Below are 18991 nucleotides of genomic sequence, written 5' to 3' on the forward strand. Positions count from 1 at the left end.
AGAGAGAGAGAGAGAGAGAGAGAGAGAGAGAGAGAGAGAGAGAGAGAGAGAGAGTGAAGATGTCGGAACTCTAGCAATCACAATGTGTGATTGACCTCCCTTATTCTATTAGTCATTTAATGAATAAATAATGACGTGATAGTGATGGGCGCTTGCCACTTGTAGTGTACAAGTGCGTGCGTATTATTAGTGTAGTGAATACATGGGCAGGGTAGGCATAGACACCCATTAGGGGAGATTTGGACTCAAGTTTGGGCCTTTTAGTTTTAGAGAGAGAAATCCTCTCAACCAATAGGAGGAGAGCTACCATTATGGTAAAATAGGGTTTTTCCAATTTTGAAGTCTTTTATCTAGTTTTTATAGATTTTTGAAAAGAAGCATTTTTAGGTATTTTTAAAGCATAAATTTGTGGAGGCACGAGAAACAAGAGATATTGGCACAATTAAAGACAATCTAGATAGAGACATCTCATGTTAGTCCCACACAACCTTGCACTATCTAGGTTATTTTCTTGAAATTTTTGAATAATACACCCAAACGTTTTCCCTCTAGTGTAGTATCCCTCCCTTTTTTCCAAAAAACTCAAATAGTTCAATAAAGTGTGTGTTATCCTTTCATTTTTGCACAAGTTTTTCTATTTGATTCTCTCTTTTCACTCAATGTCCTCTTCTACTTCATCTTCTATATCAATGGAAGCCTCACGTCCTCGACATCCCTTCTCTTCTATTAGAGCAATCACAATCTACAACAATTTTGATCTTGACAACAATAGGTGGATTCCTACTATCATCTCCATTGGTAGTTGGGTTATGTTGTAGACAAGGAAGAGAAGATGGCATGGAAATGAACTCATTGACACCTATAAGGGGCAAGTCAAGGATTTCAAGGTCAAAGAATTGGGGAAAGAAATCAAGGAGGTGCTTATACAACATGCACTCAAAACTGTGTTTGCATAACTGGCATATTGATGTGCCATAACATAGACCAAACTGTAAATTCAAAAAATTTCAATAGGCTTAAAATTGAATTTTTATGTTTCGGGAATTTACTGAAATCTGTTTAGGGTTGTAGATACATATCCATCAAACCTTGAAGACTGGTGACTTATCAAAAGCATACTTGGAATCTTTGATGCCATTCACGACTCTATTGGCGAGTAGTTGTACCAAGGATGTGATTTTTTTAATGACATATTTTACAATGCACCACTAAGCATAACAAGATTTGGAACTCTCAACCCTCTTCCACTCCCAGTATTGGATAGTGTAGAGTGGCCAATCCCCAAAAGCGAAAACATGTGAATCTTATATATTAAATATTTATGTAGAGATTCAAAGATATTTATGGCCTAATCTAGCTAGCAGATAGGTGAGGATCACAATCTTCATGCCATTATATGCTTTTGTGGATTTTTTTAATGATGAGAAAGTTCGGAAAAGAGCATAAGTGTTCATATGCAAATTGGAGAAATGTATGTACTTCTTAGATCAGAGTTGGGATATTAAAAAAGTGTGTGAGATTATGTCCAAAAGTGAAATGGAAATCTATTATTTGCAAATATATGATCTCATCACAAAATTTTATTCTGACTTTATATCACATGAGATAGCATTATGTGAATGGAAATATTATGGCAATTGATCAAGACTTACAAGATGATGTTGATAATCCTGTGATGATATTGGAGGTTTAGTTGGAGGATGAGCTCTCAACGATGCTACAACATAGGGACAAACGTCTCATTACATCAAGTGCGAATGGACCTAACGAATGAGGACCTAAAAATCCATGGTGCTTATTTGTTCAAGTGCAATGGTTACAAGGTGAATAGAATATGTAATCCAAAAGTGTAGTACATTGTTGTCTAAGATACATTTTTCATGTTTGCAAATAACATGAATCACGGTGAACCTTATGTGTAGGTGCCCCCTAGAGAAAAGAGAGAAATACTTTATGTAAGGACATTCAGACTACACAAGTTTTCCTCTTGCCTCAATAGTACAAATGGAAATACAAATGCAAAATTGTAAGAAGGATGAAAAGTGATACAAAAACTATTTGAATTCCATTTCCAATGTGATGCTATGAGGCATATTTCATAGTGGATTCCATGATTATATTTATTTATCGAGACTCGTACACAAGGTGGATTCCTTGTGCGAGAAGCTGACAGGGACATCCGTCCTTTTTGGGCATTAAATTAATTTAATGTGCACGTGGGTGATTCTGTAAAATACATATTAAATTAATGGATGTTTATGAGTTTAGAGTGCACTCTTGAATTAAATTAAGGTTAGGACAGAGTTCTAACCTATTAATTAATTATTTTGTAGCTGAATTGTAGCTGAAGACTGCTAGGTATTCACTTTTCTTGGGTTTTGTTTAATTATTTTCTAACAATTATGAATGCTTCAGTTGATGTGTAGAGTAGGCGGTGATGGCGTTGGGTAGCATCGGGCAATAGCATGAATCCAAATGCCTAGAAGAATTACTATTTTTGATGGGTGTGCGCCTTATCACTAAAGACATGGCGCCAATATTTATTTAAGCATGCTTATTCATTAAAGCACTTGACAAAACATTTATTATCTTGTATGTGCATAGACGCTTGGTTAAATATTTCATTATTTGATATTTGTATTTGGGCACAGCCCACCGACTTTTGGACACCCAAATGTCTTACTCTATATTTGGGCAAATGCAAACGTAAAAGCAAAAGTATGCTATTTGTAAAGTGGGCTATTTTTTAGCTTGAAGATAAATAAATTTATAAATACATGCCTTGGAAGCGTTCACACAAGGCATGGGGGGAGATTGCACCCAATTGGTCTTTTTGTTTCATGTCATGTAAATTCCCTTTTACTTTTTACTTGCAATTATGAAGGTTTGTAGAGTTCTTTGTTCTTGGGGACCTTCCGCCATTTCCTACACATGTATACAACATCTGATCTGCGCATCGGTGGTATCAGAGCGAAGTTGAGATCAAGAGCTTCCAATCACTTGCCATCTCCCATGAAGACGAAGCTCTTGGAATGAACTGGATTTACATGTTGTCTTACAACGAACTAACAACACAGGCATGTTCCTGGCGGTGAAGAACCCCCTGATGTACCCTCTAACACTACAACATATAGACCCAATAGCGACGTTTAAAGCGACAGAATTATTCATGGAAAAAATTACCCTTGTCATCGCTATTCGTGTCGCTATTAGTGACGTGATCGATTCATCGCTATTAGCATCGCTATATGCGTCTCTATATGCGCCGCTATGAGCATCGCTAATTGGGTTAGAGATGCATATAGCGACGCTAATAGCAATGCATATAGCGATGATTATAGCAATGGTTGCAGAGTAAATTTTCGACGCAAATAGCGACGGTTACAGAGGGGGGGAAAATTAGGTGGCAGGGCTAGCTATATGCACTAAATATTCTTGCATAATTCATTTGCTAATGTCACCTACACCTTATGTCTAAAAATTGTGTATCAGATTATTTAAAAAAAACTGAATCCTTTGATTGCAAAAGTAAGATATAATTAATTCAAAAAGGTATTTCACAAGGAGCTTTTTCATCAATTGCTTAGGCCCGAGAAGAAAAAGAGCTTGTGATTGCAAAAGCTAGATATAATCAATTCAAAAAAGTATTACTCAAGGAGCTTTTTTATCACTTGTTAGGCCCAAGAAGAAGAGCTTCACTTCAAGCTTTCATTATAGTCAGGACCTTGAGGTATGAATAAGTTCCATTGATCTTCTGCTCACTCCAGCTTATTCCAAACTTGTTCAAGTCTTTTTGGGGGAGCATTTGAACATCTGTAAGAGTTATACCATGGTGTTGGAGTTAGAAACACTTATATAGGGAGTGGTAGTGTCTCTAAGCTCTAGTTCTTCCTTTTTGTTTTTACCTACATCTAAGTCATCTTCTATCTCTTCTTTCTTGTCTTCACCCTCAATCTCAATGGATGGAGGTGTTTTAAGATCAAAAGAATCAAGCTCATCCTCCCCCTTCTCAAATTCCATTTCTTGAGCTTAGACTAGTTACTGTACTCCAAGTAGATCCATGAAACAAATGAATTTCTCCTTACCAAGTGATTTGGTAAAGATATCAGCTACCTGGTCTTCTGTCTTCACATGAAGTAGATCAATCTGTCCTGTAAGTACCATTTCTCTGATGAAATTGTAATGAATCTCTATGTGTTTGGATCTAGCATGATAGACGGGGTTGCTAGCTAGCATCCATATACACCTCAGGTTGTGTACATAACCCTCACGCTACTCCATATATACCTCTTCAAGCAAGTCACCATTTAGGAATGCATTTTTGACATCCATTTTTTATAATTTTCAGCCCTTAGAAGCCACTAATGCAATGACTATTCTCACCATTTCCATCTTGGCAACTGAGCTGAAAGTCTCCTCATAATCTAGGCCGTATTGCTTTGCATATCCCTTTGCAATGAGACGCACTTTATACCTTTCCAACAAACCATCTGACTTGCATTTCTCTTTATAAACCCATTTGCTTAAAGACATCGAGTACCTCATCCTTGTACTTTCGAATGTACAGCCATGTGTATCAGTTGAAATCATCTATCCAACCGACACTAGATTCTTGCAAATTTTGTTCTGCCATTTGTCTAATCGACAATAGATTCTTGGTAACAGAAGGTACATGTAGTACATCATGTAGGCTCTTCTTTCTATCGTCATAGCTGCAACAGTCTACCTTCCTACTGGTGGGCTGTCTTGCACTCGTACCCAAAATCTTTCCATCCCTTTCAGCTCCAAGTCTTGCATGACTTCCCGAACAACGTCCTTATGAAAAGATCTTTTCGAGATGAGAAGCTCGTATCCGCACTGCATTCTCCTTATCTCCCGAAGGGCGATAGTGTCTGATTTCCATCTCCTCTTCTTCTTTGGTGGTTGTTGTGCTCTATGGGGAGCACCTGTTGCTGCACTAGAGGAGGCTCCACCTTGTACTTCAGGTGGCGGGCTTTGGCATGAGGCCTTCCCATGGCCGAGAAAGGGGGACATGCTTGCTTGGTGCCTGCCATGCAAGCTCGAGGAGGGCAAGATGGAGAAGAGACACAAGTTGGGGGTTCCCTCCTCCTCCTTTGTAGTTGTCCCCTCTCTTTTAGTAGATGCGGTGGCAATGGTAGTGGCAATGGCAACTTCTCTCTCTCTCTTTCCCTCTCTCTCAATCTCCCTTGTGTTGATCTGTCTCCCTTTTTCTCTCTATACATCTCTTCATCAACAAAAAGAAAAAGAGAACTAATGAAAAGAGAAAAACAAAGAGAGAAGAGATAATACATTTACCTCAAAGCTTAAAGAAGAATCCTTTCGCTCTTCTCTCCTTTTTCTTCTTCTCCTTCACGGGTTCCCTCATTCTTCTTTGCAGTTGTCCCCTCTATTTTTGTGGTGGATTGGCGGTGGTAGCGACCTCTCTCTCTCTCTCTCAATCTCCCTTGCACATGTTGATCTCTCTCACTTCTTCTCTCTATACACTCTTCATCAACAAAAAGAAAGAGAGAAGTAAAGAAAAGAGAAAAACAAAGAGAGAAGAGATAATACACTTACCTCAAAGCTTGAAGAAAAATCCTTTCGCGCTTCTCTCCTTCTTCTTCTTCTCCTTCACGGGTCCCCTCATTCTTCTTTGCAATTGTCCCCTCTCTTTTTGTGGTGGATTGGCGGTGGCAGCGACTTCTCTCTCTCTCTCTCACTCAATCTCCCTTGCGCACGTTGATCTCTCTCACTTCTTCTCTCTATACACTCTTCATCAACAAAAAGAAAGAGAGAAGTAAACAAAAGAGAAAAACAAAGAGATAAGAGATAATACACTTTCCTCAAAGCTTGAAGAAGAATCCTTTCGCGCTTCTCTCCTTCTTCTTTTCCTTCACGGGTTCCCTCCTTCTTCTTTGCAGTTGTCCCCTCTCTTTTTGTGGTGGATTGGCGGTGGCAGCGACCTCTCTCTCTCTCTCTCTCTCTCTCTCTCTCTCTCAATCTCCCTTGCACACATTGATCTCTCTCACTTCTTCTCTCTATACACTCTTCATCAACAAAAAGAAAGAGAGAAGTAAAGAAAAGAGAAAAACAAAGAGAGAAGAGATAATGCACTTACCTCAAAGCTTGAAGAAGAATCCCTTCGTACTTCTCTCATTTTTTTTCTCCTTAGGAAGTTCCTTCCTTCTCCTTTACACTTGTCTCCTCCCTCTTTGTGGATGCGACAGTGGCGGTGGCCTCTCTCTCTCTTTCTCTCTCTCTCTCTCTCTCTCTCTCTTGCTTGTTTACAATCCTGTAAAATGCCATGCTCGGGTTTTGACACTTTTTTATGAAGCCCCTCTCTCTCTCTCCTGTTTTTTATTTCTCTCAATCTCTCTCTTTCTTCCCCTCCCTTCTTCTCTCTATTTCTCTCCCTCCTTCCCTCCCCACTCTCACTCAACTCATCTCATTGCAAAGACAATCAAAGATAGAAAATAAAAAGCTTAAGAAACAAAGATATTGAAAGAAATGTCACCCCACCTCTCTTTATCTCTCTCTCCCCCCTCTCCCTTTACTTTTCTTTATTAACCTTCTCTCTCATTCTCTCATTATTTTCCTATTTCTCTCTCCCTCTCTCTCGCTCTCTATTTTTTCTCTCTATATCTCTTTCTCCCTCTCTCTCTCTTCTTTTCACTCTCCTTCCTCTCTTTACCTCACTTTTCTTTTCTACCTCCTCCTCCTCTCTTCCTTCCCTCTCCCTCTCTCTATTTCTCTCCCCCTCTCTTTATCTCTCTATTTCCCTTTCTTTGTTTCCTCTCTCTTTGTTTCTCCCCCCTCTCTCTCTCATTGTTTTTCTCACTCATCCTCTCTCCCTCCCTTCATCTCTCATTTCTCTATTCCTCTTTCTCTTTCTTTTCTTTCTCTCCCTTTTTCTCTTTTCCTCTCCCTTCATTCTTCTCCCTCCCTCCCTTCCTCCCTCCCTCTCTTTCTATGTATCTCTTTGCAAAGAAAAACAAAAAAAGAAAACAAGAGAATGCAAAAATAAAGCAAGAAGAGGCAATGTATCTCAAAGGCCTGAAGATGAAACCCTTTGTACCTTCCCTCCCTTCTCCGTTGCACACTTCTCTTTCTTCTTCATGTATAGCGGCGACGGCGGTGATAATGGTGATGAGCTCTCTCTCTCTCTCTCTCTCTCTATATATATATATATATATATATATATATATATATGTATAGATATATAAAAGCTTTAAGCTCTCTCACTCTCTCTTTCATCCTTTCTCGCAAATGTTACGCTCGGGTTTTCGAAACTTTTTCCTCAGACCGGCGTCGCTAGGACATCGCTTTTTTGTGTCGCAAATGGCCGTCGCTATTGCTCCATTTCCTTGTAGTGTGATTGCGAAGGACCTCTCGTAGGAGGTGGAGGACCACTCAAGAAGTCCCTTTTACAAGTCATTGATTTCAGAGAAGAGATAGAGAAAGTAATGTCAATGCAATGTTAAGATTATTGTTTAAGCTTAGAGAGAGCTTAAGCTCTAACTCCTCCAACAAGTAATGTGACATGTACTCACAGGCGTCGAATCGATCAAACCTATGCCATCATCCTGCACTGAATCAATGAATTACTTAAGCTTTTGTTAAAAAGCTTTAAGTTATTAAGCTTAACTAGGCTTAAAGCTTAACCACCAATTATTTGACATAGTAGGTGTTCATATTATGGTACTCTCGAATAGGTCTTGAAGCTTCAGTAAGACCCTATTCCCACCTGCAACTTGGCTGAACGGATTTATAGCAAGTAGGCTGTCATGTACAATCTATGCCGAAGACTATTTTGCTTGGAAGAAGATCATTTTCAATTGCCGTACCCGAGAAAAGCAAGACTGTAAAAGCAAATTCATACTAATAAACAAAGCAAGTTCATGGTGACCTTATTCACATGTGACTAGAAGACGAGTAACGGATCTTCAATCAAATCCAAGATGTTAGATCATAATATGGATGATTTTATGGGCAAAGGCAATTTGCTAGAGTTGACTATGGAATAGAAATTGGATCTAATCATGATGCAGCTTCAAGAAGAGCAAAGGGAATGTCAGAACTTGCAAGCATAACTGGCTATACTTCAACAAATCACTGTCGAATAAGACGGAGCACAACCTGAAGATGTCATTCGACGTACTATTGATGTGACACTCGATGCATACGCTCTTAGGGAAAAGGCCAAGATAAGTAAAATAAATTTTAAATTATGCACTTTTAATGGGCAACGTGATGGCAAAATTATTCTTGCTTTCATTAGTCAATTTGACAACTATTTTCATGAAGAGCAATATGCTGAAAAAGATAAACTTAAATGTGTCACTAACCATTTAGCAAACATAGCATCATGATGGTGGATTGTTGTCTGCAAGAGTGTTGATTGTCCCTCTATTTGGGAAGCCTTTCAAAAGAATTTTTTACAAAATTTCCTTCCGCCTCAATTCCATGAGAAAGTTATCAAATAGTGGGATCTCTTGCAACAAAGAGATTGTGAATCCATCCCACAATACACTGAGCATTTTTGAGTGCCTTACTTCAACTTCAAATGCTTGAAGATGTTCCTGAGGTGACCCACAAGCGCAAGTACATGTCCGGTTTGCTTGGTCACTTCTAATATGTTCAAGCCAAAGACTTTGGAGGATGCGATTTCTTTAGTGCATGATACTGATGATAAAATTCGTGGATGAGAAAAGCGAAAGCAACAATTTTCAATTAATGGTAACTTTGGTACAAAGCAATTCAATTCTAACTTCTGAAGATTCAATCAAAATTGCTTTGCTCCTTCTTCTTTCCGTAAATTCTGGACTTGACCTCCTACTTTACCATCAAATACAAATTCAAACCCTAAGCCTTTTCTCCAACCAAATCTCAATATAGCCAAACTTCTAGCCCTTACCAATAATGTCTCCAAAGCAAATCTTATGGTTTGCTACAAGTGTCATCAGCTTGGATACTTAGTAGCGAACAGTCAGTCCAAGAAGCAAGCTGTTCAAATCAATCAGTTGGGAGCAACTGATGACGAGGACCATGAAGATATGCTAGACTTCATTGAAGATGATGATGATATCGGTGAGGTTCAGATACTTTACCAGGTATGCCAAATTCTAATTCCTTATTAACAATACAATGTTTTGTGCATGGTCAAGAAAAGATTGTTTTGCATGATGATGAAAGCACATATGATTTTATTTTCGCAAAGTTGGTAAAAGAATTGAATTTATCTACTATTCCAACTCATTATCGCATAAAGGTTGCATTCTTAGGCACTAGATATAATGGTACACAAGAAGTGCATGATTTAAATATTAAAATCAGTGATTATGTTGAGTGTAGAAAATTCTTGGTTGTGCCTTTGCAAGCTAATGATATTATTTTATCAAAGAAAACAATCACACGATCCTGATACTTCAAAAATATACGATTCATTATACGATCGAATGTAGCTGGTGCATTGATCAAACCGAGAGGCATAACAAGAAATTCATAATGAGCAAATTGAGTTCTAAATGCAGTCTTAAAAATGTCAAGTGTATCCAAATGTACTTGATGATATCTAGATTTGAGATCTATCTTGCTAAAAATAGTGGGCCTTGTAGTTTATCCATGAGGTCATCTACCCTAGGGATCGGATATATATTCTTAACAATGATTTTGTTTAAGGCATGATAGTTAATACACATCCTAGGGTATCCTTCAGTTGAATTGGCTAGAAAGCATCTTTGTGTGGGAATATCATAAACAATTAGGCTCCAATGAGATCTACAAGGCAAGGAGGACAATAAAATTTGGTAATAAAAGAAAGATTTGAGATACCTTACAAGAAACATACCAAAAAGGCCTTACCTTTCATGGTATGCCATAACCAAACTTTGTACAAGATCCAAATTGCAATCTTGATACCACAAGCACATGTCTAGATATGATGTTTTCTCCTAGGTCAAAACTATTGATATGAGAGAATCTATGACAAAAACCTTCTCTTGAACATCAAAGGGAAGATTTACAAGAATTAAGCTGCAAAAGCAAATAAATAGTAAGATTAGGAAAATATGCATACAAGGAAAACATGCTAAATTTTTAGAGTTTCACGACATCTTAAGACTGCGGTCATTACATGATCGTTGAACTCCTTTTGAAGGTCTGAGAGGATTTGAATATCCTCCTTGCTAAAGCGAATGACATTGAGCTGCTACTAGTGTGGCCTTCTTAGAGGCAGCACAACATAAAAAAATGGACCCATCGTCTCAAGCACCTCACGATTGTCCCCATGTATGCTAACATGCCTCTCTCTTTTTTGCACTTAGCCTCCGTCTCATGAGCCTCCCTTTCTTCTTGGGTAACCTTTTGGGCATTTAGCCTCATGTTGTGGGAATGTGAGGGTGTGACATCAGTCATCCTCACCTCCTTTCTCTTTTTGAGGGGACGGATCTCTAAAATTCCCTTCATATTCCTGTGTGTAATGCCTTGTGGGACCAGCAACTTGTCATATCTAAACCTAAGTAACTTGAGGGATGTGAAATCCCAAGGCATCACTATCACCATATGGGCATGAGCTACCAAAATGTAGGAGTCCTGAAAAAATTCTACCATAAAGTCCTTAACAGTTTCATGCAAACAATCTAGTGCTGAGGTATGCCAGCAGAAGTCCATGTTGTTTTTTGTTTTGCATATATCTTTTACAATCATGGTAAATGGTATCTTCACAATTGCAGACTTGTGGCGGTTCATGATTCTCCTTAGCTCTTTAAAGGACTGAGGCATGTTGTTGGTACCACCTACAATGAGCTCTGGTGTGGAAGGGGGTCATCCTCTTCCCAAAACTGGATCCCTATACTGCGAGCTTGGGCTAGGGACAAGGGGCTAGGGACCGTTGATGCATCATCCTACACATTTTGCCTAGAGGATGCTCCCTATTGTGCAATGTATGGGTCCTTGGACAATACTACCCTTGCGCTTTGCTTTGTTCTAGCCATGTCTATGAAAGAGTACAAACATAGTATTAGAACTCCCAATGAGGAAAGGGCGAAAAACTAGAGAAATGGGATAAAAGTGACCAAACCCGCACAATGCAAAAGAGGGGGTATTAAAATTAGTAGCCACCCCCTCGTGTTGTGTGGGGTGGGGGGAACTATAGAATGCGAGGGGCGGGGGTCCCAAAATTAAGAGTCACATTGTGGAATCCTCCCAAGGAGGAGCAAATTCACCCCTCTATTTTTGCGCTCACTTGTTCTCTCTCTATCTCTCTACTCTCTCTCCCTCCCTCCCTCCTTCCCCCTTGGCTCGTGTTGCTTGATCGAAGGTATGTTCTCACTATCTATCCTAAGGTGCGGTCCCCTTTCCACTCTCTTTTGGACTTTTATTGTTTTGGTTTAGTAGCTTGCACCCCCCATCCCCCACTGTGGTCATTGGAACTGCAAAAGGAGAGGAGGGGGGTTTCAAAATCTCGAGGCCCCCCTCCACTCGCATTGTGCGGTCCCCCCTTCCAAAAAAACCACAAAGGACCGGCATAATGTAAGAGGAGGGCCTTGAGATTTTTAACCCCCCCTCGCATTGTGCCATCCCCCCATCCCAAAACAAGGACCAACACAATGTGAGAGGAAAGCCTTGAGATTTTGAAACCCCCTCTACGTTGTGCGGTCCCCTCGTCCCAAAACAACCACCAAGGACTAGCACAACGTGATGGGGGACCTTGAGATTTGAATCCAACCCCCCTCGCATTGTGCCGTTTTTTCCCATCCTCATCCCAAACCACCAAGGACCCGCACAATGCGAGGGGGGTTGGGATTTTGGACTCCACCCCCCCTCGCATTGTGCAGGTCCACCCTACCCCCTAAACCATTAAGGATCCCCACAATGCAAGATTGTGTGGTCCCCCCTCCCAAAAAAACCACCAAGGACTAGCATAATGTAAGAGTAGGGCCTCGATATTTTTAACCCCCCCTCGCATTGTGCCATCCCCCCATCCCAAGACAAGGACCAACACAATACGAGAGGAAAGCCTTGAGATTTTGAAACCCCCTCCGCGTTGTGCAGTCCCCTTGTCCCAAAACAACCACCAAGGACTAGCACAACATGAGGGGGGACCTTGAGATTTGAATCCAATGCCCCTTGCATTGTGTTGTTTTTCCCCATCCTTGTCCCAAACCACCAAGGACCTACATAATGCGAGGGGAGGCTTGGGATTTTGGACTCCGACCACACCCCCCCCGCATTGTGTAGGTCCACCCTACCCCCTAAACCCTTAAGGATCTCTCCACAATGCGAGGGGGGGCCTCGAGGTTTTGAAAACTAAGGGTTCCTAAGGACATGAACAATGGAGATATATAGTGCCATGCAGGCAATACTAAGGGTTCCTAAGGACATGAACAATGGAGATATATAGTGCCATGCACCAATCTAAAGTGTCATCTTGTGGAGTACTTTCACGGGTTTGTATGCTTTATGTATGTGTTGCTAGGGGATGAAGGAAAAGAGCTTGTCTAAGACTTAGAAAATACACAACAACCGTGTGAAGTGGAGACAAAGGGAGTGCAAGAGATTTCACAGCTAAGTAGATGTGGCCAGTGAGAGGGAGCAAAGTGCTCAACTCGATGTTGAAGCTTTGAGAAGGGAGAACACAAAGGTGATGTTTATCTCCAACAACCTCCCACTTAAAGGCGAATGTGCCCTTAGTGAGGGAGAGAACAAGAAAAAAGTGACAAATTACAAATGTACATAAAGGACGGCAAGATGAGGAAAGATGTCATCTCATCCAATGCCCATTAGCTTCCAAAGGAAGGCAAAATGCTTTGTTGTGAAACTTTTAGTGAGCAGATTTACAGGATTTTATCAGTTGAGATCCTGACAAGCTCGATAGACTTGTCCTCAATAACCTCTATGCTAAAGTGGTAACACATCTCAATATGCTTTGTCTTCGCATGAAAGACATTGGCCAATTACTAAATAGCACTCATAGAATCCAAATGTATTGTAGTGACCACATTAGTAATACCAATACCTGCGACTAGACGGCCTAGCTAGGTAGCCTTATTGCAAGTCTCAGTGGGGCTTCAATATACTTTGCCTATGTAGTAGATAAGGCTATGCATTTTTGCACCCTAGACATCCAAAGAAATAGCACCTCCATCAAAGGTGAAAAATATAGCCAACGGTGGACTTCCTGTCTGCATGTTCTACATAATCAAAGTCAATGTACCCAGTGTCTCCTATGTCCTGGCCACCATAACATATGCACGTAACTTGTACACCCACTTGCATGGCAAAGTAGACATTCCATTCGGCAAAGAAACCAAATCCCATATATACTTTTTTTGTAGCGAATCATACTCTGATTGCATTGTCCTCTCCCAATAGTGACTATCACCTTTGTAGTGAGTCATACTCTAACTGCATGGCCCTCTCCCAAGAGTGATTATCACCTCTGCACATAGCCTCATCATAGTAAGAGACTCACTAGCACCTGTCACCATAACATAATCCATAAAGGGCACAAATTAATCTAGCTAATGTCTATTTCTAGTAGACCACTTCAAAACAAGCTGTGAGTCCTTTACATCATGTCTAACATCATGGTCCTTGTTAATCCCAATGCAAGCCAATAAAAAGAAAATTCAAAAATATGGAATAATGCAGAAAAAGACAGCTAGGCAAGGAATAAAAGAGGAAATGCCAAAAGAACAACAATGACCGCAATGACCGAGTCAAAGGTAAAGGCTTGTTTTATAATGCAAAGGCACCACTAAAATTTTATAAGAGAGCGCCAGGCTCCCTAACATAGACGAGCATAGCTAAAGGGATAAGGTAACTAGAAGCGAATAGGCAAAGAGGACCTTGGCAAGATGCCCGGTCATGTAAAAAGGGAATGGGCGCCCAAGGGATTGAGGGCTTGTATATAAACTCAAAAAGTGAATGAGAAGCTCATTCTTTGGTGTGTGGCTAAAGTGGTCTTCTTCTTCTTCTCTTCTTCTCTCCTTCTTGATTGCTTGTGTGTGCTTGAGAGAGGGAGTGTGAGAGTGTGAGGTAGTGAGTGTGCGAGGGTGAGGGACCATGGTGGAGAAGCTCTCCATCATCTTCTCTCTTCCTTTTCTCTTCCCTTGTCTTCTTTTCTCTCATGCGCAGCTATGGAGGATGGAGCTCAAAGGGGGAGGCTTGTGGTTGCTTGAGCTCTCATCTTGAATCATGGAGCTACTGGCTTGCTTGAGGGAGGAGGCCACTCATTCGGGCATCAAGGTAAGCTCACTACACCCCCGAGGGATCGAAAGTGCATCGGCTATGTGAGAGATAGCCATTTGTGCCCACTTGAAACTCTTGAAGCAATAAGTGGTCAGTGGGTCTTGACAATTGGGCATGAGCTCCCACTTCAATCCTAGGCCACTATGAGCTGCGGCAAGCTATCTAGCTAGCTATATAGTAATAGGAGGCTCCTCCTAAAATATCACCATGTATATCTCAACAACCTGCTCAAGATGCTTATGCATTTTCTCCTCATGGAAAACAACATCATGGTTGCGGATGACCTTTCAAGCATGTGGATCCCATAGGCAATAGCATATTTATATCCCCATAAGTAAAAGGATACATTTCATAGACTTAGGATCCAACTAATTGTACTTGTCCTTGTGTTAACCCCAACACGAAGAAAGCAAAAGGAAACAAAAGACCAACACAAAGAAAGCAAAAGAAAATAAAAGAGACGCAGGGCAAAGGCGGAAAAAGGTAGCCCGACTGAAGAAAGAATAGGAGAAAAGGCCAAAAGCGCAAGGGCAACCTTAAAAGGTCAAGGCAAATACAAAAGGGGAAAGGCGCATTTTAAAATAAAAAGGCGCACCTTGAAATCTTATAAAAGAGCGCCGGGCTCTCACCCGTGCAATTTGTAAATGTAGATGGGCGGGGGAAAGGAAGCTAGGAAGATAGAAGGACAATGGGAAAAAGGGCCTAGGCTATGGCCGGCCATGTAAAAAGGGGATGACCGCCCAAAAGGGATTTAGGGTTTTGTATATAAAGTTGAAAAGAGAATGAGAAGCTCATTCTTGTGTGTGGCCAAAAGTAGCTCTCCTCTTCTACTTCTTCTTGTTCTTGCTTGCTTGAGCTTGTGCTTGAGAGAGGGAGTGTGAGAGTGTGAGGGAGTGAGTGTGTGAGGGTGAGCAACCGAGGAGGAGAAGCTCTCCATCTTCTCCTCTCTTCTTCTCTTCTCTTCTCTTCTCTTGTCTTGCTTGCGGCAATGGAGCTTGGAGCGTGGAGCTTAAGGATGGAGCTTGCTTGAAGCTTGCACTTGGATCGTGGAGCTACCGGAGTGCGCGAGAGAGGAGGTAACTCGAATAGCACGGAGGTAAGCTCACTACACCCGTAGATATGGATGGCGTGTCGGTTACGTGAGAGGTAGCCATTAGTGCTTGGCTTGGAACGCTTGAAACAATAAGCGGTCCGTGGGTCTTGGCGGTTGAGTGAAAGCTCCCACATTTTGGTTCCATTGTCGGGACCAACGGATTCAAGCCTTGAGCGCTTGCGCGCTTCGAATCGAGCATTGGAGTAGGGTTTCCCCAGAACCGGTGCTTGAGATAGGTAGGAAGCGAGGGGGTTGAAGATGGTATTCGATCTCCTTGGCAAGTAGGTTTGTTGTTTTTCTTGAGATTTATGTTGTGAGATGGAGTAGTGTAGGTATTTACTTTGTGATTTGTGAAAGGTGAGAAGGATCGAAGCTTGCACGCGAGCTATGGCGAGAGAGCAAGAGAAAGAAAGAGAGAGACAAGAAATGGGAACTCCAACAGTCACAATGTGTGACCGGGCCTTCCTTTATTCAAACTGTCACTAAAAGAATAAAGAATAAAGTGACGTGACGGGCGCCCGCCACCTGCAGTGTGCAGTGGCGGGTACTGTCAGTGTAGTAATACACGGGGCGGCACGGCGGAGGTGCCTTTACCCCCAGTAACCTCCCACTTAAAGGCGAATCTGCCCTAGTGAGAGAGAAAAGAAAAAGAAAAGACAGTACAAATGTACATAGGTACAAGGGATGAGGAAAGGCGACATCTCATCCAACGCCCATCAACCTCCTGAGGAAGGCAAAGCGCTTAGTAGTGAGGCTCTTCGTGAGCAGATCTGCAGGATTCTCGTCAGTGGAGATCTTGACAAGGTCAACAGACCTGTCCTCCACGACACCACGTATGAAGTGATACCTCAGCTCAATGTGTTTCGTCTTCGTATGGAAGACCGGATTCTTAGCCAACTGAATGGCACTCATAGAATCCGAATGCAGTATAGGTGTAGCATCAATCCCAAGGTCAGCAACTAGACGGCCTAACCATATGGCCTCCTTGCAAGCCTCAGTGGCTACAACATACTCGGCCTCAGTGGTAGACAAAGCCGTACACTTCTGAACCCTGGACATCCAAGAGACAGCCCCTCCAGCATAGGTGAATACATAGCCAGAAGTGGACTTCCTACTATCTGCATGTCCTGCATAATCGGAGTCAGTGTACCCCACGACCCCTGTATCTTGGCTGCCATAGCAAATACACATATCTGCTGTGCCCTTCAGGTACCTCATGATACCCTTCACGGCATCCCAATGTCTGCTGCCAGGTGTAGCCATATAGCGTGCCACAACACCAATTGCATGCGCAGTATCTGGACGAGTGGCTATCATGGCATACATCAAACTGCCCACGGCTGAAGCATAAGGGATCTTGGCCATCTCGGCCCTCTGCTCATCTGTCTGCGGATAATCGGCCTGTGATACCTTCACATAAGAAGGTAATGGACAGCCAATAGGCTTTACGTCCTGCATGCGGAAGCGCTCAAGGACTTTATGAATGTACTCCCGCTGTGAGAGATACAAAAGCCCCTGATGCCTATCGCGCTTAATGCGCATCCCAAGTATATGTGAGGCCTGTCCCAAATCCTTCATCTCAAAGCTCTTCTTCAGCTGAGATTTAAGAGCATCTAGCTCATCATGAGCTTTCCCTGCTATCAGCATATCATCAACATAGAGTACCAAGATAAGCAAACTGCCATCACGGGCTTTCTTCGTGTAAAGACACAGATCCATAGCACTCCTGTTGTAGCCCTGTGACTGCATAAAGGCATCAAACTTATGATACCATTCCCTAGGTGCCTGCTTCAAGCCATACAAGCTCTTCTTCAACTTGCACACTAGGTGCTCCCTGCCAGGTTCTGCAAAGCCCTTAGGCTGATCCATATAGATCTCATCATGCAAGTCCCCATGTAGAAAAGCCGTCTTGACATCCATTTGATATAGATCTAAGTCAAGCTGTGCAACCAAAGCCAAGACTAAGCGCAGGGTGGTCATCTTAACCACAGGAGAGAAGACCTCATCAAAGTCCACACCATGTTCCTGCTTAAAACCCTTTGCTACCAATCTAGTCTTGTATGCCGGCTTGGGGTGTCCAGGGGTACTTTTCAGCTTGTACACCCACTTGCATGGCAAAGCCTTCTTGCCCTTAGGCAAGGCAACCAAATCCCAAGTCTCATTCTTATGTAGGGAGTCTATCTCAGACTGCATAGCCCTCTCCCAGGAGTGACTGTCACCCCTGCGCATAGCCTCATCATAAGTGAAAGACTCTCTTGCATCTGTAACCAAAACATAATGCATAGAGGGCTGAAATCTGTCAGGTGGACGTCTGTCTCTAGCAGACCGTCTCACCGCAGGCTCTGCTGCTTGTCTAACTGCCTGTCCAACACCCTGGCCCTGTGGAGGAACTGCTGCAGGCTGTACTACTGGCTGTGCTGGAGCTCTAGGCTCCTCCTGAAAGATCAATCTGCGGATCTCAACCACCTTCTCAGGCTGCCTGTGCATCTTGTCTTCATGGAAGACGACATCATGGCTGCGTACTATTTTCCGCGCCTGCGGATCCCATAGGCGATAGCCCATCTCTCCTGACTCACCATAGCCAAGGAATATGCATTTAATGCTCTTTGGATCCAATTTACTCCTCTTGTCCTTGGGCACATGGCAGAATGCCTCACATCCAAAGACACGAAGATGCGCATAAGAGGGTGGCTTACCAGCCCAAACTTCCTATGCAACCTGGAAATCCAATCCACTGGAAGACGATCGGTTTATGACATGCACTGCCGTACTAACTGCCTCAGCCCAAAAACTCTAGGGTAGGCCTGCATGGCTAAGCATAGAGCGCACACGCTCCTGAATAGTCCTGTTCATGCGCCCAGCCAAACCATTTTGGGGTGGGGTGTAAGGGGCGGTCAACTGACGCTTAATACCCCTGTCATCACAAAACTGCTCAAAAGCACGTGAGACATATTCTCCCCCATTGTCAGTCCTAAGGCATTTCAGCCCATATCCAGTCTGGTTCTCAACAAGAGCAAGCCAATGATGAAAGACTGCCAAGACATCGGACTTTTGCTTTATGGGATAAGTCCACACTTTCCTAGAAAAATCATCAATGAAGTAACAAAGTACTTCGCGCCACCCATAGACATGCAAGGCATAGGCCCACAAACATCGGAATGCACCAATGCCAAGGGCTCACTCATGCGTGGCCTACCCGATTTCTTATGCGTAGACCTATTCTGCTTACCATAAAGACAATGATCACACGAGTCAAAACGTGCATAGTCCAAAGGCGGAAGATACTGCAAACCAGATAACATTTTCATTCCCTTCAAAGACATATGCCCCAAACGGGCATGCCAAAGTGATACATGTGGGATAGAGCTTACTGCCAAAACATGGTCTACAGAAGACCTAGATACAACAAGAGGATAGAGGCTGCCAGCCTTGGCGCCTCTAGCAAGCACAAGTCTGCCTTTGGTAATTTTCCAGGCAGAATCCCCAAAACAGACATGAAACCCTGCATCATCCAACTGTCCTGCAGACATAAGACTGCGCGTAAGCGCAGGTACATGACGTACATCCCTGAGCAAAAAGGAACTGCCAGTGGAAATCTGCAACTGAATATCACCCATGCCCACAATGTCAAGAGACCTGTCGTCTCCA

The sequence above is a fragment of the Lygodium microphyllum genome, chromosome 26 (assembly GCF_053477565.2).
Source record: "Lygodium microphyllum isolate KBCC chromosome 26, Lygodium_microphyllum_v1.1.10, whole genome shotgun sequence".
Classification (NCBI taxonomy): Eukaryota; Viridiplantae; Streptophyta; class Polypodiopsida; order Schizaeales; family Lygodiaceae; genus Lygodium; species Lygodium microphyllum.